The sequence below is a fragment of the Ursus maritimus genome, unplaced genomic scaffold (assembly GCF_017311325.1).
Source record: "Ursus maritimus isolate PB19 unplaced genomic scaffold, ASM1731132v1 scaffold_20, whole genome shotgun sequence".
NCBI lineage: Eukaryota > Metazoa > Chordata > Mammalia > Carnivora > Ursidae > Ursus > Ursus maritimus.
In genome coordinates, this window is record NW_024424453.1 from 33,586,752 (window position 1) to 33,602,266 (window position 15,515).

At 35.2% G+C, this 15,515-nt stretch overlaps 1 protein-coding gene across 4 annotated transcripts in view; it reads right to left on the reverse strand.

Annotated features, from left to right (window-relative positions):
• TBC1D5 (TBC1 domain family member 5) overlaps positions 1-15,515 on the reverse strand; it is a 571,386-nt gene that overhangs the window by 244,647 nt on the left and 311,224 nt on the right. The gene's annotated exons all lie outside the window — the stretch shown is intronic.

Below are 15,515 nucleotides of genomic sequence, written 5' to 3' on the forward strand. Positions count from 1 at the left end.
GACAACAAGGCAAGACAAGAACATGACCTTATATTTTCTTCCTCAGATTTCTAGTTTTTGAACATCAAGTCCATGGGTACAGAGATAAGTTTTCACCAGTTGGACTGAGAAAGTAAGTCAACGGCTGCTGTGAGTGGTTAAAAAACAACCTGTGGTATTTAGGTGTGCAAACGCCTCAAATGGAACAGATTAGAGAGACACTTGGGCCTTAAGGACTCTCACGACAAAGCACTAGTGCCATCTAGTGGCAACCACTATGCCTTGCAGGCACTGGGTCCCTAAAAACAACCACCATCTACGCAGGGAACAGCAGAGAAACTGGTTTACTTTTTGGGCCAGTGTTAATGGATTGGTAGTGGCTGCCTTGGAAGCACTGTGTGAAAAAGGATTCTGAGGCTACCATGTGCTCCTCAGGAAAGAACACTGTGACTGATCAAAAATGCTGACCACGAGTGTTGCAGTTATTTCTCAGTAAATGCAATGAACTTTAGCAGCAGCAGTTGAGCTCTCCCCTCCAAAGATACCTATTTAGGTAGCTAATCCACTTGGTAATGTTTTTGTTTTTTGAGGTTTTTTCTTTTTTTTTGACATGGCAATCAACTAGAATACACAGTGAATACAGCTGATGATCATAAGATCTGTATTTCTAATTATACATTTTAATGTAGTATTTCCTAAGATACACCCATAAAATTGGTATAAAACTAGTTAGCACCTTCTAAATGTAATTGTTTAAATACTTCTGTAACCTAAATAATGCATAAATTACTTGATTATGTGGCAGTTCTGGACTAGAAAATTTCTGAATTATTCCAAATGATGACACACTAGAGAAAACAATTTTATACCACGTATTTTATAGGATGGTTTTTACCCCATTTTCGGGCAGGCAGCAATGTGCTTATGGGGCTAACTGCAGAAACCCAAACAACTATAATTATTGAAAACAATTCAGAAACTACACACAGTCTAGTACTCAGGATCTCCAATACTTGGTTAAGAGAAGCTACTCTGGTTTTCACTGATAAAGAATGAGGGGAATGGAGAATGGACTGTCACCAGGGGGAAGTTCAACAGGTCACAGAGAATGAAGATCAAAGAGGGAGGTATGGTAAGGGGGTGCTATAGTGAAGGAGCTCTACAGAAATGATCCCGTAGTTTACAAGGTCAGCTAGCCCTTGATCATCTCGTTTTTTTGAGATCTGACTAGAAATAGTAGCACTAAAGGCCAGGATGCCTTTAGTGATCTTTAGGCAAAATAAGATCAGAGTTAGATGTGTAGAATATTCGAAGGTGAGAAAGCACAAAGTAAGAAAATTTAATCTGATGCAAAAAGGTTTATACAATTTTATGATCCTGAAACACATGCCAATATTTAGAAAAGAATTGCCACATTAGTGACCATAACTGCTTTACCAAATATATAGGTAAAAGGACACAATACATTTTAAATTTGTATAGAAATGTATTAGTGAAAGATTTCTACTAATGAAAGGACTGTACCATAAATACAATATTCCAAGTAAAAGAGTACATACTTTAATGCCATCTTAAAGGAACGATTTAAAAAATGCTATTCAAATAGAACAAGGAACATCTAACTTAAATCAATGGAAATATGAGAAGTGTAAATTAGGTATGTCAGCATCAGACTGTAAAGTGTGGCACCAGACATGGGTAAGCTACAACACTAGGACTGCAGGTGCCAAGATCAACCAGATAAACACTGATGTTATCTATAATTACCTCATTTTTAGCTTAAATCACAGGTAATGAGGGAACTCAGAGACTCTAAAAGGCAATTAGAAACTGTACTGGCTTTTTTGCTTCCTGTATCAGGAATTTTTAAAAACTTACTTTTATTTAAAGCTTTTTTCCCCCTCCATAATGAAACATCAGGGCATATATCACTTATACATATATAAATAAATATAAAAACAGAATGCACAATTACTTACAAGCTTAAAATGGCTTTCTATGTCTAGGTGAAATATATTCTCATCTGATGAGGCTCCATTGAAACAAAGGCAACAAACAGTTCACCGTGTGGAGGTTTGTTAAAATTAATTTATGGGGATGTTTTGATTTGGGTTTGGATTTAACTCTGAATTGAAAAATTCTGAATTTCTACCTCAATGTCCACAAGGACACGAAGCACTGAGTTAGCAACAGTTTTGGACTATCAGGTATAATATTCTTTAAAAAAAAAAATACATGTATCATTCTCTTCATAATATAATGTTTAAGAGCTTCCAAATTCAAGGTCATATTAAGTAGGTCAAGTCAAAAAACATGCCTTTAGAAAAGGAATCAAAAAAAGCTGTATCACAAGGCTATAAAAAATTAAGTACACAATAAACGTCATTATACTACTAATCAAAGGTTCAGCATTTAGAAATGAGGTGAGAAAAGGATCCTGTACCAAACTATCTCTGTGAAGTCGTCTAAATGAATATATTTGATATTCCATAGTTAACTGATGTTTCTTACAGAATTAATTCTTTGAGACACCTTCCTGCAGACCTCCCCCACCTTCTTCACATCCCCACTGCACTACATTTACCTTGCTCTTTGTGAAACTAGCAAGGACTTGATATCTAACTTTCTATATGATAAAGAATTTGCCATAGTCTATAACGTAAACAATACTATGAAGTAAATGCTTACAGAATTGAGAACAAATTATTCTGCAGTAATTTGGAAACAGACATTTATTTAGCAAAATCTGATGTCCTAATTGAAAGCCAATCCAATCTCATAAAACATGTTTTTCAAGACTGGGTTGACTTATAGGGTATTACACACATAGAAATACATACATGCTTCAAATAATACTTTAAAGATCTAAATGGATTGTAACTGAATCCATCATTCATTTGATAATTTGTAGATCAGCACTACCCAACAGAACTTTCTGAGATAACAGAAATGTTCTATATCTGACTGTTCAATATGGTAATCATTAATCACATGTGGCTACACATTAATCACATGTGTGCAACTGGCTAGTGCAACTGAAGAACTACATATTTTAATTAATTTAAACCTAAATTTTCATAGACTCATGTCACTAATTGTTCCTATATTGAACACCAAAACTCCAAGTGCTTTAAGGATAATAAACCATTCATAGATACATTCGATTTTTAAAGTAAGAACTATAAAAAAGCTTCAAGAGATATAAATATATACATGATATCACATATAGTGTTACTGGGGAAAGAAGACAGATACACTTTAAAAGTTAAACAGTACAGCTAGTTCAAAAATCAAGATAGTTCCATAAGAGATGTAACACAGTATGTAATTAATTCTAAATGAATGGTGCTACCAATAAGATCATATACAGATATAATAGATATTTTTTTTTTATCTCTATCTGGTTGCCTTTCCCTGTCCAGGTTTCTCTGTCTCTACCACCACCCTCTGCCGCTTGCTTCCTCCCACCTCCCTCTTACACATAAAAGTTAGGGAAGCAAATCTTTAGTGAAGAAGTGATGCATCTGTAAGTACCAAAACTAATAAATGCTGGCAAGAACCAGACCCAAGATCTGAATCATGAACCTGATATAACCATAGTCAGTATTAGATTGGTTCAAAGATCCAGGATATGAAAATTTAAGATGAAGATAAATGGGTCATGTGATAAATTTTAAGTCAATATGGACATTATGTACTTTATAATTTGTTTGGATTAATGTACCTGAGAAAATAGTTTCACATGTGCCTCTGAAAATGTAAGGAAATATCCTCATCCAAGGGCCACCAGAAAATCTCATTCATTTATACTTTAAAAGAAAAAAACTCAATACTATAAAAAAAAAAAATCCCATAATTGAATACCTCATATACCCAGCATAACGAAAGACCAACGTATGCCACATAAGTGATTTTTTTTGCAACACAGAAATGTTGAAAGTATCAAAATTTACTAAGCCTTAAAGAATTTTTGTTCAGATGTGGTATACATTTGGAAAATGTATGGCGATTTGCCCCTACATTAAATAACTCCAAACTGCTTTGCTTTTGGAGTTTTCCATTCTGTTTTTAGTGGCATTTTTCTCAAGACTATCATTATCAGGCTACTGGCTACCAATCTGTATAATGATTATACATTAGCTTTTAAAAATCCTAAATCTACACCCCTCTGTCATTTGCTCAGCGTGTCTTTTTTAAAATAAAGACAACAAACTAGACTTTAAGCTGTCATATATTCTAGCCTATTTCAACATCATGAGTTATCAGAATCTTTTCTAATTTAAGAAAAATGTGAAATAAGACTGTGGGAATAAGGACTGGAAGGGCTCTCCTGTGCCTAAACATATTTTAATAAGCAAACATTTTGCCTGTTCTAATATTTTCCTCCTATTTCTAAGTTTCTGGTTATATTCTAGCTGGTTGAAGCTGTTAGAAATTTGCCCTGTAGGGGCGCCTGGGTAGCGCAGTCGTTAAGCGTCTGCCTTCAGCTCAGGGCGTGGTCCCGGCGTTCGCGGATCGAGTCCCGCATCGGGCTCCTCCGCTGGGAGCCTGCTTCTTCCTCTCCCACTCCCCTGCTGTGTTCCCTCTCTCGCTGGCTGTCTCTATCTCTGTCAAATAAATAAATAAAATCTTAAAAAAAAAAAAAAAAGAAATTTGCCCTGTAAATAACTGACATGTCACTGTATAGCCAAACGTCAGCAGCCAATTCCATTACCCCCACGGCCTCAGTCCTTCAGTGTGGCCAAGAAAAGAATTCAGAGCCAAATTCTTAAGCAAGGCTTTACTAGCAGTTAAAGCGAAAGTAGCCTCTTCAGGTGGGAGAGGGGGCAGGCACAGAGGTGGCCACTTCATCAGGGTTCAGGTCTTCTTTCGTCTTTCCTTTTTATGTTTGTATAGGTTATGGGTCATAGCTAGGGCGGTCTCTGACTAAGGCTGCTTCCAATCATCTAAGGGACTCCTCCTACCAGTGGGGGGAATGGGGGTGGGGCAGTGGGGTTTGGCCCTATATGGTCCTTGCTGGAATTGTCATGGCGGCCTTCTCCCTGCAGGGAGGGGATCAAAACCACAATGTACATGTATCATAATGAAGCTATATGTTACTGTTCGCTGGAGTCATAGGGGAGAATGCATGTGTATTCCCTCCAGGGTCTTTAACTGCCTGTTCTATCTCAAAGAAAAAAAGGAAAAATCCCTTTTCTGAATACTGGATATAGGGGGTAGGGGATAAGGGTTGGGAGAAGACACTAAAATGAAGGAATCAGAGTGTGGAGACCTAATTTGAGTCTGCACTGTGTTTCCTATGTAGGCTAGAACACCAGTGGGAGTAATATTCTTATTACTGATTTTTTTTAAAACAGTTGTTCTGCATCACAGTGGAAGATGAACCATTTTCTCATGACCTCCTTGTCCAAATTAAAATATGTTTCATAAAAGTTCTGTCTTAGGCAGAAGTATTCTCCACTGATGAAATTTTATGTTATCTGAAAGTTCATTTACTTCAAGAGAACTCAAATCTAGTCCCGACTCTACAAAAGGCCTTTTTATAAAAAAAAAAAAAAAATCTGTTATCCATATGCTCAATAATCCAGATAGTCCCAAATGGATGCCACAAAAATTTTAATTATATGACCACAGATATCCTTATATGAACCAAAGAGATGTTTCCATAAAGCTGTCACATGGACTGCTACTATAAAATTGAAAACTAGCACAAGAAAATTCTCATTTTTCTACAGAGCTTTTTAAAACATTACGATTAGGAATGGCACCTAGACATATAGAGGCAGGAAAATGGGGTTCCTTCTCTAGGACCCATCAAGAGTCCAGAGGACAGTGGGAAAAACAGGGATGGGAGCAGTGTTAAAAACACCAATCAGACCACTCTGGCTTTATTTATTCCACTCCCTCAACCCTCTTCTAGATCTCTCGAGTAGAGGGAAAAAAAAAAAAAAAGTCCCTGTTCAAACTACATAATCAGAATATTAGAAGAGAAGCAAGCTCTGGGTTTGGCCAGGTGGTCAGGTGGGATGGGGCAAGCAAACAAGGGTAGTTACTTAGGAGGTTATGAACTCATTACTGTGCACTGAACAAAATCCATATAACAAGAGGTCTGTGCCTGGTTCAATGACAGTAGAGCTCTGCTGCTCATGACAACTTTAAGATCTAGAAGCACATTAAAAAACTGGAATGAGAGTTAAGAGATAGTGTTCAACTACCCTGTTTTGCTTCAAATGGGTTCAGAGACTTGGGCTTGTCATCTGAATTACTTTTCTAATCTGAACAAATAGCTTGAAATTCAATCTTTGAAAATCCTTGAAATATGTCAACCAGCTAAACTACTATATCTATCTCAGAACATTGCATCTATAATCATGAAATGAAAACTATGTCCATATGTTCAGATGATACTAGGACTTCTTTTAAATTTCAAATATTCTCTCATTAGCAGACTATTTTTTATTCCATAGCTGCTTTATTGATTTTTCCCATATTTCTAAGCACATAATATTCATTCTCAATTGTATCATTATCAACTACTTCATATAATTTTGCGATTTAAAGATTTTCATTTTCAACTCCCAGTTAAATTTTTTGATCATGGATTTAAATATATCAAATACCTATACTAAAATCTAAAGCTTTAATACTATCAAAATACTAGTTCATGCAAAGTAACAATGTCAACAGAATGAAACAGATATATGTAAATACTCACATTGTAGGGGCCACTTTAGCTGTCTTCTGTAACTAAGGGCATAATTTTGTTACTAACAAATGTAAGGCTAACTGTATCTAACCATTCTAACAGTGGCAAAAAAAAAAAAATGCATTGTTAGAGAGTAGAAAATGAAGACTATCTTTATTCATATTGTTCACCTCATAGAAAAGTCTCGTCCCTCTAGAATGTATAGCAGATATATCTTCCCTGTAACCACCTCTCCCCCAACCCCTCAATTTTAACTACTCCATCCGGTATTCCTCTAGTTCTTAGTAAAATGTCCCCATTATAACATTGGTTATCATCTACATTAGTTGCTTCCATGTCTGTCTCCCCTCCTAGATGATTAAGTGTTTTATTTGTCTTTGGGTCTTGGAGGTTTAGCACACTGGCTTGCCTATAATGAGTATACAATAAAGATTTGCAGAATGTTTGAAGATTTGTTAGCTCTCTTGAACCAAATATATATATATAACCAAATATATATAAAAACAAATATCACAAAAACACTTGTGAAAGCTCTGGATTAGAAAAAAAATTTTAAAAATAGGATTCCGGGGCACCTGGGTGGCTCAGCTGGTTAAGTGACATGCCCAGGTCATGATCCCAGGGTCCTGGGATCGAGCCCCACGTCGGGGGGAGCCTGCTTTTCCCTCTTCCTCTGTCTGCTACTCTGTGTGCTTGTGCGCTCTCCCTCTCTCTGTCAAATAAATAAATAAAATCTAAAAATAATAATAATAATAATAAATAGGATTACTAACCACTGCCACCTTTCCCCCAGAAGGCAAGGTAATCTGATACAGAAAATAGACAAATACTGAATATCAATCTCTATTAAAATATTCTGTGAAGGGGCGCCTGGGTGGCTCAGTCATTAAGCGTCTGCCTTTGGCTCAGGGCGTGATCCTGGCGTTCTGGGATCGAGCCCCACGTCAGGCTCCTCCACTGGGAGCCTGCTTCTTCCTCTCCCGTTCCCCCTGCTTGTGTTCCCTCTCTCGCTGGCTGTCTCTCTCTCTCTGTTGAATGAATAAATAAAATCTTAAAAAGAAAAAAATTCTGTGAAAATTCCACCTTTAAACTGTATCTTTGAGACTTACAAATTGTCAAATCAAAAATCAGTAATTAGGCCTTATGTAGAGCTAACTATATAACTATAAAGCACACCCATAAGTAAATAAATAAGCAAGGTATTTGTAAAATGTTTAAAAAGATTTGTAACTTTCCACTTTTAAACTATTCTTCTTTGTATTATTTTTTCAAATTATAGATCCAGTGACACACTTCAACATTACTGACCAAATATTTAATTGGCATTGTCTATTGCACTGCCCTAATTAAAAAGTGCAGCATGCTAATACGTACTACAAATGGTGATCCATGGGGCTGACACGGGTGCATTTCAACTGAGGATACCAGGAAAAAACAGAAGTGTGTCGAGGGGAAGGGACTCTCAGTGATGACTGACTCAGAGCAACTTATCCTCATATTTCAAATGTATGCCTGTCTTTTCAAAGATAAACATTTACACAGCCTTGGATGATTGGAGCTTGCAGCTGACTATGTAAATAAACAAATTTGAAAAAAATTTTTCCCCTAGAGCCTGCCTACAGATAATAAAAAGGGCTTGAAGGGGCTTCTGAAGCAAAGGAACTCAAACTAACATGTATGCTGAAGTCAGTTTGGGTTATGTTAATGTAAGGCTGTAAATGCAAACAAGCCGGTTAATTAGTTAAATGGAAGGTAACATTTTCAGAGCCTTAAGTGATCAATAATTAGTTCAGACAGTTGAATATTACAGAAAAGCATAGAAATTTCCAGTTCCACTATCATAAAAAAATAATAAAGTCACTTCAAGAAGATGTATTCATCATTCAAATGTGATTTTTTTCATCCCTTCTCTCAAATATGGCTTCATTATGGAGATATGAATTAAGGTATTATTCTGATTTTTGGTTTCAGGAAAATGTAAAGATTACATACATATTTTGTGCTCTCTGAAATTATTTATTTATTTATTTATTTATTTATTTATTTATTTATTTAAAAGATTTTATTTATTTACTTGACAGAGATAGAGACAGCCAGTGAGAGAGGGAACACAAGCAGGGGGAGTGGGAGAGGAAGAAGCAGGCTCATAGCGGAGGACCCTGATGTGGGGCTCGATCCCATAACGCCGGGATCACGCCCTGAGCCGAAGGCAGACGCTTAACCGCTGTGCCACCCAGGCGCCCCTCTCTGAAATTATTTAACTAGAAAGGTCGTGGTGTTATTTCAACAAATATGAAAAAGAGAAATAAGAAAATTTGATACTGAGATTGCGAGGCTAAATAAGCATGGATTTTATAAATATTCTTCCTATACAATCTATAGGTAACTGTAGATATTTATAAATTTGATCTTTTATAGATAACTGTAGATCTAATCCTTAAAGACTCATTTATTGCCAGTTTAGGACTGCAGAGAATTTTTAAATACTTTTCTGAGACAAACAACAACTATAAGAGATGAAAAAGTTGATTAAAACTTAAAGGAAATTTCACGAGCACCTGGGTGGCTCAGTGGGTTAAGCGTCTTTGGCTCAGGTCATGATCTCGGGGTCCTGGGATCGAGCCCCATGTCAGGTTCTCTGTCAGTGGAAAGCATGCTTCTCCCTCTCCGCCCTGCTCATCCACCCTGATTGTGCTTGCTCTCTCCCTCTCTCTCTCAAATAATTAAAATCTTTAAAAATAAATAAATAAATAAAATAAAACCTAAAGGAAATTTTGGAAAAGAGAGAAAGGAAAGGTGCAGAAATTAGTTTATTTATTACATGTTAGATGACTGGGCCAGTGTTCTACACATTTGTAGGTATGCTCCCTACAACTCTATGATATAGGAGCTGTTAACATTCCAATTTTACAAATGAAGTAATCAGGAATCAGGGAGATTAATTCTCTTGCCTAAGGTCATGCAGTCAGTAGGTGGTAGAGCGAAGATATAAACTTTAGTCAGTCTTATTTCTATCTGTATCTTTTTTCCAAATTGTTTTCCTGAATCGTGTATTTATTCTTAAAACCTTATAGAATATGTATCATATAGTTACACAGATTCTCAACAAAGTATAGGCAACACAAAGTGTGAAAAACATGGGGCACCTGGGTGGCTCAGTCGGTTAAGTGTCTACCTTCAGGTTAGGTCATGATCTCTGGGTTCTAGGACCAAGTCCCCCATGGAGCCCCACATCGGGCTCCCTGCTCAGGGGGGTGTCTGCTTCTTTCTCTTCCTCTGCCCCGCCCCCCTGCTCCTTCTCTCAAACAAATAACAGCTTTTTAAAAAAGTGAGAAAAGCAATGCTCTAAGAATCAGGAAAAAACCTTTCTCATCTACTTTACTAAGCTATGATACTCTGGAAAAAAAAATGACAAGGGCTTAGGAAGTTAAAACGACTGGGTTGTGAAGAGTGGGATGGAAATTCAGGTTAGTCTCTATAATCTTTACTATATTCTGTGAACTGAATGTTCCCCTGCCCATTCATATGTTGAACCCCAATACCCAGTCTGTGGGGTGTTTGTCATGAATGGAACTAGTGACTCAGAGAGCTCTCTGGCTCCTCTACTATATGAGAGCACTGTGAATAGACAGAGAACCAGGAGTGGGCTCTTATTGGACACCAAATCTGCCAGCACCTTAATCTTGGACTTCCCAGCCTCCAGAATGTGAGAAATAGATTTCTGTTGTTTATAAGCCACATAGCCTGTGATATCTGTTACAGCAGCCTAAACAGACTAAAAGTATAACATTCAGCAATTAAATAGATTCTTTGACTTCATATTTTTAAATATAACAGAGTAACAAACTTGTATCACTCTAAGAGTATAGCCGGAACCCAGACTTCTAAATTTTAAATCCAATCTCTGCTTTTGCTCTATGATCTCTACTAATATTCTGAATCAATATTTCATGGTTGTTTCAGGACACATATGACCCACTTACATACAAATGGGGAAAAAAGGTATTATAGTAGAAATAAATGTAAATGATAGAAGGATATTTCCCACATTCTCTCAAATTACTGATTACATGTAAATAGGATACATAAAAATGTTTATGATGAAACTATGAGCCTAATTTTTAAAGTTTACTCAATGACTAAACAGTGCTCAAATAAATATATTTTTATTATTCAGGAAAAGAATTAACTTTGGATTCAAAAAGCCAAACCAACTATAATTTCTTTAAAAACTTTTTATCAACTTCAAAACAGCCTGTAACTCTGTGGGCTATAGAACACACCATATTGAGAAAGAGTGGCAACTTCAGAAGCTCAGATCAATATTAAGAAATTATAAACACCACCCAATACAGAGCCAAGTGGAAAAGTTCCTGCAACAAAGGTTCTTTTAAAATATGAAATACATTATTTCTTAAAAGGAAAAAAATAGGAAGGTAAAAAGAATGGGTATTACTTAATTAAAAAAAATAATGTGTACTTAACAAATATTTGAGATCTTTATAAATTTTTCAAGTCTCAAGTCACCCTACCATCCCAGCTGTAGGATTTACTAATTCAAAAGACATGCATAAGTATTTTGCAATTCTTTCTGCATCCAACTACCTTTGTTTTTTAATTCAACACCAAAGTTTTCTAACTATTATAATCTTTGTTTATTGGGGATGAGTTATAACAGAACAACCATTGGTTGTTACTATTTTGAACTATGTCTCCTGAAGTCAACACTTCATTTATAATGTATTATTTGAAAATTCTCCAATTGTCGAAATTCACAAGGTAATAAATTTTTCCTAACGGCACAACTTGGGAAAATATACCCAGCAATGGTACTATGTGAAATTAAATTGTAAAAGTAATTAGGGTAGACTACATGATTTACTACCACATATCAGAATCTAGAAAATCATAGTTAAATAACCAAATTTATTTAAAATTAATCTACCATGACTTATTTTCTATCCTATGACATTTATACAACATACCAAGATGACGTCTGAAAATTAAGCAATATTCTGAGTTTCCCCGAAAATGCCAATAACTGGTCTGAGTCTTCTCTAACTAAATTGACTATTTAACCAATGTATTTTAACATGGATTTGTTGCTATATAAACACAACCTAAATCTTAAGCGAGGCGATCCTAAATCTTTATATCCTAAATAAAAAATGAGGCAAAATGAAGTTATTTTCTATTTTGGGAATTATAACATTATATGTGAAAAAAGCATTACACAGATTCAAAAATCATACAGACTTCTATGAACTTTTGTGGAAAGTTTTAATTTGATCAATAAAGATATTTAGAAACATAGGGTAAAAAAGGAAAGTTTAAAAATGTTCACCTTCAATTTATTTCATAGGTCACTGTTATACCATCTAATAAGATAATTAAAAACATGCAAGCAGCTGGTACTACAGCTAAACAGATTAATGTAATAGTCTGTAGTCATATGTGCTGGCAAGGGGCTCGCCTCTTTGGAGAGGAGAAGGTCAGCTGCCCTTGGGAAAGAAGGAGGGTGGTGGGGAGAGAATACCGCTTCTACTATGTGGCCCTGTGCTACAGTCGCTAACTTCATCATCTACTGCAAACTGCTACTCGGCAAACTACTATTCTTCTTTCATACCCAGCAAGGGTCTCTCGGTTTTAATGTTTAAATAAGAAATACAGAAAGCTCATATAATCTGACAGAGAACGCTGGTCTTTAAAAAGCATAAGATCTACTGCATAAACCAATAATATCTTCTCAATTCTTACAAATTTTCCATTTTAACACATCATCTACAAATTAGTTGGGAGACATATAACCGAATTTTAACAAGAAATTCTAAAACAAGATCTAATCTATTACCTAGGCACCATATAATATTCACACTGGTGCCTTCAGAGTTAAATTCAGCTGCACTCCATTTGTATCAGTGAAGCAAAACCACAAAAGACACAAATTCAAGAAAAACCTCCTGGCCTATGAAAAACAAATCTATGAACATTAGGTACACAGAACTATCATGTTAGATCTGATCGACTGTAAATTTCAGAATTTGTCAAAATTCCAAAACTCTACCTCTGAACTTATACAAAGAGTAAAACATCTTCCTTTTATCATTGCTATGTGTATAGATTTGCTATATGAAGGCAACTGAGAATATTTTGTCAGATTGAGAGTTTCAAGCCCCAGGTTAAGCTTGTTCTTAGCTCTGTTTCTGCTAACAGACAAAAGTTATTGTCCTGTAAGTCACACATTCTTTTTTACCTTCCTTTTAGTGTCTCTATAACAGGGCACTGTAAAAAATTCTAAATACCAGAAGGTTACCAATGATGACAATGCCACAGACTAGAAGATAAAAACAGCTACTATTTACTCAGCATTTACCACATGACACTATCCCATCAACTCCTCCTAACAAGTGTGTTTTTTCTTAACCTCCCTCTAATGGTGAGGAAACTGAGGCTAAGACTTGCCCAAGTTTCCCAAGTATTTGGAGTCAGGATATGAACCACCTCACCATATATTTGGGTATCATTAACAATGAAAGGCAAAACAACAACAATCAGTGACTCAGCCCTCTTGAACGTGACAATCTAAGACCACAGTAAGACAGACACAAAATGGGAAGAGTGCACACTTAGGTGACCAAATCAAGACTGAATGCAAAAGTTAATAAAATCTCCACATATGCTATAAAAGGGTACACGTGTTGGAGGGTGAAGTGAAGGCTAAGGCAACAAAGTTGTCAATTTATATGAAAGAATTAATTCCAGAAAGAATTAATAATGCCATGGCTTTGCATTTGGATTTTCAAAAGGCTTTATCTTCTACATTTTATCTCAGTCTTTCCAAGAGTTGTGAGGAGGAAGCAGGTTACACATTAGAATGTCTGTCTCATAAATGACAAACTAAGGCTAATCATTATCCTGGACTCAAGTATATATAGCTTGAGTATGATGGTACTAGGCTGGCAGCCAGAACTGTCTGACTGTGAAGAAAGGTCAGGATTTCCGAGACAGTTTAAATAAGACAAAGGTAGAATTGTTAGGCTAAAGGCTCTCTGAGGGTTAATATTCACATTTTTCTAATAACTTAGTTAAGTTTAAAACAGTAATAGCAACAGAAAAATAATTTTCATTTTCAAAAGGGAATTTTACTGACAATTCTGTTGCCATTTTAGTGTGATCATGCAACAATTACTAGGTTTTATCAGTTAACCTTAATATGAAAATATACCCCAGAGCTGTGCTTCTATGAATTCTGCATTTAACCCAAGTGTCAAATTCACAAGTAAGCTCATTATATTCTAAGAGCTATTGCCTGCTGAGTAGAAAAATATTCATTTCGCACCTTAAATACTATAATACTATTTAATAACAGCACTGGCCTGCCAACTATTAAAAGCTCGTTTTTATATATTGTACTACCTGAGCTTTTTATCTTGCCTTTTTAATTACAACAATAAATTAATATCCTAACATTACAACACTGACAGGCATTGATTAAAATTATATTAGTTAACAACATTAGTATTTATTGTGCAAAGTTGCATTAGGAGTTCATTTTCAAAGTACAATTAGCATTCAATAATACTAAAATATTTTAATCTTCAAACTATTCAAGAATAAAATAAACTACAAGATAATACTGTGCCTTCACATTAACACATTTCTCTTAACTTTATGTTATGTCCATTATTTACTATAATTAGCTAAACTATAAACATAATTGTAAAATTTAACTCACCAACAAAATTTATACACATATGGATTTTCCTTCCTTTGAAATATATCTGTTTTCCTTTTGTCTTAGCTATTTTTTATTGTGTTTATATCTAGCAATGATACTAACAACATAGATTTCACATATATTATCATATTAACATTCCTCACTTACATGCCAAATCATGAATGTTTAACTATCTTTTATATTCACTTCAGCACTAAAAGAAGGATTTGAAGAATTCCAACATTTATAAGGTAGGATGAGTACAGTGAAAATATAATGACAACATATGAGCTTTACTGCTGTGATAATACCCTTCTAGAACACCATGGGAACATAAGCCTTTTGTAGTATCTGTGACACTCGAACGACTGATTATTTATACAGACCCCAACTGATATAAAATAAAGATGTCAAGTGTTTCAATTACCATCTCATTTCTGGAATTCATAAACAAATTGTAAAAAACTTTCCCATTTACCACATTCTTATTAAGTGCTTCCTTCCTGTATATAAGGCCCTATTCTAGATATTAAAAGCTTGCCTGGAATCTGAAAAAACAAATGACACAGTTCCAATTAGGGATATACAATGTGTTTTCAAATAAAAATATAAAGATTCCAATCATAAACTCCATATTTATTACATAAAAGAAGGAGTTACAACTGAACATTCAAGTGGTTCTTGTGTGTATTTTACTGTGTCACTGCAAGTGTCAGAACTAACTAACCGTTAGGACAATGTACTCAAAGTATTTCTTCAAGAATCTGCATTGCTATCTACAATGCCAAATGTATTACTATTGAATCTGCACTTTTCCTTAAGAGAAAACAACCTAGTTCTTGTATCACGTTGGTTAAATATATGAATATTCAAATATTACTAGAAATAATATGATCTTCTTCTTCCTGGGTTTCCCTGTTATGAAGGTAAAGAATCCATAAACATTTACTCAAGCAAATCAAGTTATTAGGAGAATATTACCAAAATACTAGAGAAGATGAAGGTTTTCTTAACTAGCATATCCTTTAAAAAAAAAAAAAATCACTAATTGAGATGTAACTGCCCTGTTTGCTGAAGAACCAAATGGGAGATAAACAAACAGCACTTGATGTA